The sequence below is a fragment of the Danio rerio genome, chromosome 23, assembly GCF_049306965.1.
Source record: "Danio rerio strain Tuebingen ecotype United States chromosome 23, GRCz12tu, whole genome shotgun sequence".
In the NCBI taxonomy this organism is placed as follows: Eukaryota; Metazoa; Chordata; class Actinopteri; order Cypriniformes; family Danionidae; genus Danio; species Danio rerio.
The window spans coordinates 25,045,181-25,054,072 of record NC_133198.1 but is presented as its reverse complement, the minus strand read 5'-3'; the positions used below and the strand labels follow the sequence as shown (position 1 = coordinate 25,054,072).

The 8,892-nt window shown below is 34.1% G+C and overlaps 1 protein-coding gene and 1 long non-coding RNA gene across 6 annotated transcripts in view; one reads left to right on the top strand and one right to left on the bottom strand.

Annotated features, from left to right (window-relative positions):
* Positions 1-230: 230 nt before the first annotated feature.
* Positions 231-8,892, bottom strand: part of LOC141380487 (uncharacterized) — a 76,599-nt gene continuing 67,937 nt past the window's right edge. The window contains exons 4-5 of one of the 3 annotated variants that reach the window (XR_012398483.1): positions 457-506; positions 231-360 (exon numbers count right to left, since the gene is read on the bottom strand). This is a non-coding gene — a long non-coding RNA (uncharacterized lncRNA). Of the gene's footprint in view, positions 361-456; positions 507-4,589; positions 6,580-8,892 lie in introns of those variants that run through there. The other 2 variants (XR_012398482.1, XR_012398484.1) reach the window with 2 other exon arrangements.
* phc2a (polyhomeotic homolog 2a (Drosophila)) overlaps positions 8,424-8,892 on the top strand; it is a 67,511-nt gene continuing 67,042 nt past the window's right edge. For 2 of the 3 annotated variants that reach the window (XM_068216661.1, XM_005162144.5), the window contains exon 1: positions 8,424-8,513. The gene's annotated coding sequence lies outside the window, so the exon portion shown is untranslated. The remainder of the gene's footprint in view (positions 8,514-8,892) is intronic. The other variant, NM_152958.2, reaches the window with a different exon arrangement.

Here is an 8,892-nt window from a genome sequence, read left to right as displayed (position 1 = left end):
TGTAAAAGTGTAACATGGTTACACAATATAAATGTACAATTAAGTACTGCATTGTCAACAAATTAACACACTTCCTACAGTCAGCTGTATTGCCATAATTATGCATGAATGACCATCACTTAACACTAAGCACACAAAACATGCATAACATGCACAGTGTAAAATATGGTATATCCAAATGAACTTTAAAAATCATACAACTAAGATGCTGCAAATGAGACTTACTGTACCTGTTTGCAGCTGTCGGCTGGCCTGACCAGGCTAGTGGTCTCGCTGGGTTTGGTCATGTCTGTGATGACTGAAAGAGAAAGACAGAGAAAAAGAGCAAGACAGAAAAAGAGCAGCAGCTGTCGGCTCCTCCTGCACAAAACAAAACACAAGCCATGCACTGCCCACGTCTCATTAATCATATACAATACTGTATAGCACATAATGTCATCATAATAACCTCATCACCTGATGCCGCATCCAGTGACTGAGCAAATATCCACATCAGCAGCCAATGACTACCAAGACAACATCATGATTCAGACTCACATTGCAGATTATTACTGTACAATGCAATTCAATCAAACCAGCATTTGATGACAACAAATTTACTGTTTACACTTCTGTTCAAAAATATTTTATTTGATTTTAATATTTTATGTATTTTTTAAATTAATTCGAAATTAGTGTAATCTATAAGATCAATTTAATGCATTGTTGCTGAATAATATATTTATTTTCTCACTTTGGTTAAAAGTGCTCACTATATGTCCATATACATTCCAAATAAACAATACAGAAAAATACAAACAGAAATATTGAACAAATATTTTATAAATACAACATTCATAAGCATGAAAAAAATTGTGGTAAAAAATGTAATTAAAACAAGTTAACATGAACCTAATGTGAACAGCTTAGTTCCTTTATTAATCAGTGGTCACCACTGCAGAATGAACTGTCAACGTATCCAGCATATGTTATTACGCAGTGGATGCCCTTCCAGCCACAACCCAACACTGAAAAACACTTATTCACACACACTCATACACTACGACCAATTTAGTTTATTCAATTCACCTAAAGCGAATGTCTTTGGATTATGGGAGAAACCCGGAGGAAGCCCATACAACGGGGAGAACATGCAAACTCCAGGCAGAAATGCCAACTGACCCAACCGGGGCTCAACCCAGCAACCTTCTTGCTGTGAGACGACAGCGCTCCCCACTGTGCCACTGCGTCGCTTTATTAGAATTTATATTTTCTTTTAAGAATCTATACACAAATAAGTTATGTAATAATAACATTTTGACATTTGAATAATATTTAAATAATAATAAAAAAAAACTTTAAAAAAAATTGAACTAATGGCTTTAAATGACCGTCTAAGAGACAAGAATAGTATTATTTGAGAAAACTGAAAGCATGCTTTAGTACTGTAGGCCTAGTGAGATGTGATCTTTCCGCTACCTGCCATCAGATGGCAGCATTACAACACAAAGGATAAAATGTCAATTTTGTGGGGAAAATGTGTCACAATTTCAGCAGCTTCAACAAGTAAATTCTCCTCAGTGAGCCAATAATACACTGTATACAGACATATGTGTATTAAAGAATCAAATATAAGCTATTCGAGAGAAGAAGAGCTAATACTTCAGAGATATTCTTGCAGCTTACTCATCATTAATATTTCAGAAGGAAAGCTTTCCATAATGGATTATGTTGACATAATGGCGTGTGATGTCATGTAAACGCTGATTATGACCTCTGAACTTTTGTGGTGCTGCTGTGGGAAATGGAATTGGTTCTTGCAAATCAAAGTCAGTTAGCATTACAGTTTTCTCAGTCACTTTGGTCCATTTCATTCATTCATTCTTTTTCATTTCACGTTGGAACCTTTATTAATCTGGGGTCGCAACAGCGGAATGAATGAACCGCCTTTGGTGGAACTACCTGTTCAATCTTCACATCATTGTGTCATTTGTGCACATCACAAAAGCAGCTTCTCATTATGAACACGTTGCAAATGCTTTTGTAGATCTACGTAAATGATTATGTGCAATTCTCTGCTATCAATTGCCTATGTCATGTTGTCAAAATGTATTATTTTGGTCTCTGTCTGAATAGTCTCACCCCCCATAACATTTAATCGTTTGTTACATCTCAGAGGAGATGTTCACAGAGATGTTACTGTATGTTCACATTTCTACTTTTGTTTTGTTTTTCTTTGTTCTATGCAGTGCTGCCTTTTTCTGTCTGTATCACAATGACATAATCTGCCAACAAATTACAGTACATAGAGCAAAAAAACAAGTGAAATACATAGCCATATTTATATCAGAACAGCCTATCCAGAGTGCACTGTTATATTGACTTATGCACACAATGACACAAGAACAGACTGGCTTTTGCAGTAATCTATGGTATTTTGCTATTTGCACACATCGTTTTGCAAAATTTAAATTGTGATCTGAGAAATGCACTAAAGCGACTGAGAAAAACTATAAAATGGAAGTTAAAATATTCAATCGATATCTGAAAGCACTGTATTACTGTATTGTTTATAATAATTAATAGATCAGTAGTTGCGATTTCTTTTTCTTTATTATTCTTACATATCTAAATGAAATGGCTTTTCTTACATGAGAAAAACAAAACAGGGTAGAACATTACTGGGTGTGATTGACAGATTGCTACACCCTTGCGTCAGTTAACACGTCATCAGAAAAGAGAAGTTGTTGCAAGATGGAAGATTTTTGATAAAAGATAATGAGGGCACATGATTAAAATGAATTGATGTGAACTGATACATTATTTATAACCAGGGCCAGACAGAATCTACAGACATTTTTAGCTACTTCTGAGCAGAATTTTGAAAAAGATTTATACAGTATATTTCATTAAAATATAAAAATATAGCTTAGTATAGTAAAGCATAGTAAAGTATATCTAAAGTAAAGTATAGTTACTAAAAACTAGAAAAATGTAATAAATAAAAAAATAAATAAATAAAATAAAATACTTTTATTTAAGGTGTACACTGCTAATCTAATTTTATCCACTTGTTTGGTAAGCAAAGCAAGTCTCATATAAATATACAGGTATCCACTGAAAGATAGAAAATGTTACTTTGAAAGCTGTATTGTAAATAAATCATACAAACATTAGCATATTAGTCAGTATTATTAATGAAATTAATAATAAAAACTGACTAAAATATATTTACATAAGTAAATGAATGGACTCAAGGATGGGCTAAAAAAATCTGGGGATATCTGCTCATTTCTGTGCGCGCAGATTTTGTGTGGGTCTATTTATAATAAATACTGCACTATTACATAAAAAATACAGTCAATTTTGATTTACTGAGTTTAACCACAAATATACACTGTGGAAATATGTTCAGTCCTGTTATAACAGAAGTCAATGTCTGTCTCTCCGGGGATGAGAAATGAGCAGTAGGCAGTTTGTGGCATGTGTGCGGCATGTGTGTGTGGATGGACAGGCAGCAGTCACCCCCATTGAGAGGACCTGAGTGATTTACAGCCAAAGTACAGGGGAGATGGATGGGAAAGAGGTGGGCGTCTCGTATATATGGGGGCAATTACAGTGACACTGGGGCGTTTTACGACTGATAACCAACAGCGCTGAGTGGGGGTGAGCTGTTTTTCACCCATGACAACAGCTTTATAAAGAGTGATTGATCCTTGCTTGCTAATTCTTTGTCAGTCTTTTCTGGTCTAGAAATTGAAATGGGATGTACCCGTTATTCCCATATAATACTTAATGTTATGTTCACCTCATTGTTCTACATACTGAAACACTCCTAAATTCCTATAAAAATGACCAATTGTTCTTCAGTCCCTGGTAGAGATAGATGCTTATTTTTACTATTTAGAAAGGATTGTACCAGTGTTGAAGTACGCCAACGCCTTTCATATTACCCAGATAAAGTGTATCCAGGCCACTGCATTAGCCAAAGCTCTTTAATCCTCATAGGAAGTATAAAGACTAGTTTCCTAAGATTGCATCAGTGACATGAGAATAAACTGTTATGACAAGCTTAATGCTAATCAGTCACACATCAGGTGTTCATCCTGCGGCACTTTAATTTGATTGAGCGTTTGCTACTGGTAATCAGAAACACTCAAGCACAGTTCGACTAGCATTTCAGCTCAGTTCTGTTTGATTGATGCATTTTAAAACATAAAAAAAGGCTTGCATATTTTTCAGTATAGCTAGCTAGCTTTTAATAGTTGATAGATGTACTATACATTTGATGCTGATGTACATGCAGGTATGTACTGTAGATAAGGATGATGAATGGATGGATGGATGGATTTAAAACGATTCAGTGAATGTAAAAAGTAGGTTTACACTATTAGTAATATTTAAAGATGAACACTATACTAAAGTCACTTACGTATTTGTACAAAAATGTAAGAATTGTTGGTAGCATTTTAAGAAAACTGTTCCACAAACTGTATAGTTTCTAAATAGTACCTTCCTCCTAAACCTCAACTACACACTTTACTCATAACAATATATGCTATAACCTAGGTAACCAGTATTTTCTTAGATAAACACACAAGAAAACATTAAAATAAAGTGCATTTATAATATTTTAAGACGAACACAGCAACTCATTTAATTTCCGTACATTATTTAGTTAAATTATTAAATAACTAAACATTTGATACTCATTAAAATGTGAATGTCTAATATTAAACATCAGGCTATTGAGGAGGATTTCTTTTTTTTCAATCATCTCTCAGTCATCAGTGTATTGCATTAATAATACAAACTCACACTCAAACAAAAAGATACAGAACTTTGATTAAAAAAATAAGCATTTGAATAATATTTACATAAAACACATTATTTGTACAAGTGACAACTGAAATTGTATGCATTTTATGTGAGTATTTTGCTGCACTGTTATAAAGATCTATAGCCATACTGTATGTAGTCTACTTCATGATTTGTATTGGAAACTATAGCTAATCATTAATACAAATCGCCTGAGCATGCTGATAGGAAAATATCTGCAAAGAACATAACGTAAATTACCAAAGCAATACACTTTGTAGTCCACTGAATAAGAGGAAGTCTAGCTGCATGTTTTTTTTAAAGCTTGTAACGCTCTACCCTGCATGCAAATAAAAGTTTTAGTGGTTTGATGTGGCAGCAAATAATGAGGATTTCTGAATAGAAGTGGTTAAGTAAATGACGATTACTTTAATGTTTTAACGTGTATATGCAAACAATGTAAAAGCCATTGTAACCCAATAATTAGTATTTTAGGGCTGAATTTGGGACACATAAAATGTTGGCATAAAAATAAGGATCTCCAATCGATCGGCTGGAGATCAGTATCAGCGGATAATCACATTTCATGACTCAATCGGTACTCTCTGATCTGGCCGATCTCATGAATCTGATCACAAGTGTTTGTTTACAACTTTACAAGCAGTGGAAGAGTGGCACGTGCACATCCTAGATATACATCAGCGGTGCTACAACACATGAGCAACGTTTCCAAATTGCATTGTTAGTAATATTGCTTACCATTTTTTTCCTGCTGCTTTTGCACATAACATGTATGCATCATCCCTGATTTATTTGCTTAGGTAAGGCGAGATCTCATACTTAGAGGGAAAATGTGCTTTATGCAATGGCAAAGTTACATGAAGCTTAAAGCATCAGAATCAGTACTCGGCATAGATCTATACACTAGATATCGCATACAGGCCCTGAGCATGCGTCAATACCACCGCCAATTAATCTTTACATAAATAAAAGCATACGAGGAAGAAATATTAACATTAAGCTGATTCATTTACTGTTTATTAATCTTAAGTTAGTAGTTAAGCAGGTAAGACAGGATTAAGGAATGCAGAAAATACGCACATGCAGAAAACGGAATTAATATGTGCTTGTTAAATTACTAATACATAAGCAATATGCAAATAAATACGACATTTTTAAGATAAAATGAGAAATAAAAAACTGATCATTTAAAAACATGTTGTTTTCATTGAGTTACAGATTATTTCTCTAATTTAAATAGCTCTGCTCTTTCTAAAGCATAAACTGTATAGGCTCATTACCGATAACGATCTTCTCTCACACACACACACACATACAGACATAACAGAAGCATAAGGAACTTATTATCAGAGCAGAAAATAGCACAATCACCCCCTTCATTCTCCCCGCTGTCCTCTGACCTGTTTAATTATGTGGACGCGGTGTATGCACCTGTGTGTCCCGCACTATTACACCGCCCATCACTTAACGGCTTTTAGTATCTCAGCATCCTGTTCCACATCCAGCCACTTTATAGCCTCATACCGCAATCCAAAACACAATCTTTGAGTCTCCCTCCGGCAAAAATGCAGACTTTAGCGATGATTGCTGTTTAACTTTCTTTGTTGAGGTGGGCTCGTAAAAGTCAGGGTCACGCAACAGAGGTGTGTTGTAGACTTCAACCCCCCACCGGCAGTAATGAGACGCAGAGACTTTAATAAGATGGAGGATAATGCAAGCATGCAGTCAGGACATTAGCACGCTGTTGTTATATAGGGTGAGCTGCCTGTTTATAGCAAAAACATGCATTAATATGTCATGCTTACATTCTCTTACATTCTCATTGTGTGATACTATGCCATTAGATTGATTATGCAGTCACATTTTACATTAAGTGGCCTTAAATACTGTGTACTTAGATCAGAAATATACAGTGTTCAGCATAATTGAGTACACCCCATTTTAAAAATGAATATTTTTCTCCATTTCTCAGTAAATATAGGCAATGTATTTTGGTGCATTTAAATATTTTCCAAAAAATTATTAAACAGACATATTTAATAAAATAATATTTTATTCACCAAAAATATTTAGAAATTAAAAGATAATACAATTAAATTCCAGCAAAATATCGCAAAATAAATTACAACCTTAAAATTTCAACTCATTTTTTTTTTATTTAATATTTTTCTAAATATAAATTTGAGTGTACTAGTTTTTAGACCATTATTGTGAGTTATTTTGTTAGATAAGCTTGAGATTTTGCTTCAGTACTGACTAATCTAAAGAATATACACAAATACAATACTGTATAGCTTCCTATTAAAAATATGAATTTAAAAGATAGATTTGTGAGGTGTACTTATTTATGCTGAGTACTGGAACATTGCACAACACTTCTGTTGCTCTCAACAGGTCTGGGGGTATATTTAGGTTTAAGGTTTGGTTAAGGTAATAGATGGATCAATACTGTTATTATAAATATAATTACAGAAATTAACTACAGATGTAATTACAATCAGATTTTTTTAGTATTAGTACATTTTAGAAACATGTATGTACAAAATAAGTGTATTGTACTTAATGTCACTAAATATAAATATAAAGTAGGATCCATATATATATATATATATATATATATATATATATATATATATATATATATATATATATATATATATACAATCAGTTTGCATACATATTGTTCCGTGTGCATATTCAGTGTGCAGATTGCTCCTAATAGCATACAAATAAAAGAAATAGGGTATGTTTTTTTTATTTCATCTGCCTTTTTAAAACTTTAACCCATTGAAATGGAAGAAATGGTGTATAACAGTAAATAAAAGTATTGTTAAAAAAAACACTTTATTTTTTTGTGTCACATGTAGTTAACCATTTATGTGCCATGGGTAAAGGATGTGTTTAAATCCGACTACCACCGCAAGTATATTTCAAACCTGTGGGAAGCACTGCATTGCATGGGTCAAAATTAATATTCATTTTTTTAAACCACAAATCATCTAAATATTAGGTACATACAATATTTGTACATTTCCTACCATAAATGTATCATTTCTCATTTTTGATTAGTAATGTGCATTGCTGAGAACTTAATCTGCACAACTTTTAAGACAACTGTCTGAGTATTTAGATTTTTTAAAATCAGATTCCAAATGTTCAAATAGTTGTATCTCGGCCAAATAATGTCATAACTCATGTCATCAATAGAAAGCTTACTTATTCAGCTTTCAGATGCATAAATCTCAATTAACATTAACTGACACTAAAGACTGGTTTGGGGATCCAGGTTCACATATGGTCATGCAGAATAAGGCATTAACAAGTACTAATAAACACCCAGAATTCAACTATTATTTTGCTAGTAAGCAGGCAGTTATCAAACTAAAGTGTTATTAGCAAAATTGGTGCATCTACAGTCCACATGCATATCACAACCCTGTCAAAGGCTTTCTATGAGAGAGCGAAACAAGAGAGAAGAATAGGGAGGAGCTAGAGGTGGGTCATAGTGATTATGAGAGACCTGATTGGTCCACTGGTGTCACGTGATTGCTTTAGGAATGCTAATTCATGCTGTATTTTTTTCTCCTCTCTGCTTGGTGTAGTCTGTGCCTGTCGGATAGAGCAGACCTCAGACATGGTGTAGGATATCAGGACAGGAGCAAGCGGTTGAAGTTGCAACAACGCCTGTGTTGAGGGTATGTGCTGCTTAATTATTATTATTATTAAGATGTGCTGTTGTTTAGGGCTTCATATGTGACTGTGAGTGTCACTTGAATAGGAAGTCCTGCTTATGTCTCTTGAGGTTTCAACAGCATGTGTGGTCTGTATGTTCAATAGAGTGCATAAATGTGCTTATGCCTGTGCATGTCCGTCTCGGCACAATGAAAGCTGTTTACTTTGGAGAATTCCACCACATGTCTGCACCGCTTTCAGGACAGTTACTATTATCAAAGAGAGGGGTACAGATTGACACAGGTGGGCTTGAGGAGCTAAAGACATTCCCTTTAGCCAAAAATGGATGTTCTGTCATCATTTACAGTCTCATTTTCTTTCTAAAGCTTTCATAATTAAGTA